Source organism: Notothenia coriiceps, unplaced genomic scaffold (assembly GCF_000735185.1).
Source record: "Notothenia coriiceps isolate Sejong01 unplaced genomic scaffold, NC01 NC01_scaffold00025094, whole genome shotgun sequence".
Lineage (NCBI taxonomy): Eukaryota > Metazoa > Chordata > Actinopteri > Perciformes > Nototheniidae > Notothenia > Notothenia coriiceps.
Window position 1 is genome coordinate 814,009 of NW_011357795.1, and position 975 is coordinate 814,983.

The following is a 975-nucleotide window of genomic DNA, read 5'->3' on the forward strand; positions in this document are numbered from 1 at the left end:
AGAGAGACACACACACAACACACACACACTCAGAGAGAGAGAGACACACACACACTCAGAGAGAGAGAGACACACACACACTCAGAGAGAGCGAGAGACACACACACACTCAGAGAGAGCGAGAGACACACACACACACTCAGAGAGAGAGAGAGACACACACACACACTCAGAGAGAGAGAGACACACACACAGAGAGAAACACACACACACTCAGAGAGAGAGAGACACACACACACACTCAGAGAGAGAGACACACACTCAGAGAGAGAGAGACACACACACACACTCAGAGAGAGAGACACACACACACACACTCAGAGAGAGAGAGAGACACACACAGAGAGAGAGAAACACACACACACTCAGAGAGAGAGAGACACACACACACACTCAGAGAGAGAGACACACACTCAGAGAGAGAGAGACACACACACACTCAGAGAGAGAGAAACACACACACACTCAGAGAGAGAGAGACACACACACACTCAGAGAGAGAGAGAGAACACACACACACACTCAGAGAGAGAGAGACACACACTCAGAGAGAGAGAGACACACACACACACTCAGAGAGAGAGAAACACACACACACTCAGAGAGAGAGAGACACACACTCAGAGAGAGAGAGACACACACACACACACACACTCAGAGAGAGAGAGACACACACACACTCAGAGAGAGAGAGACACACACACACACTCAGAGAGAGAGAGACACACACTCAGAGAGAGAGAGACACACACACACACACACACTCAGAGAGAGAGAGACACACACACACTCAGAGAGAGAGAGACACACACTCAGAGAGACAGACAGACAGACAGACAGACACACACAGACAGACACACACATACACACAGACACACAGCACACAGACACAAACACACACACACACACGGGGGGGGAGAAACAGACACGGTGAATTAGCTCGGTGGAAAAGGTTGTAACATCACACAGAGATGA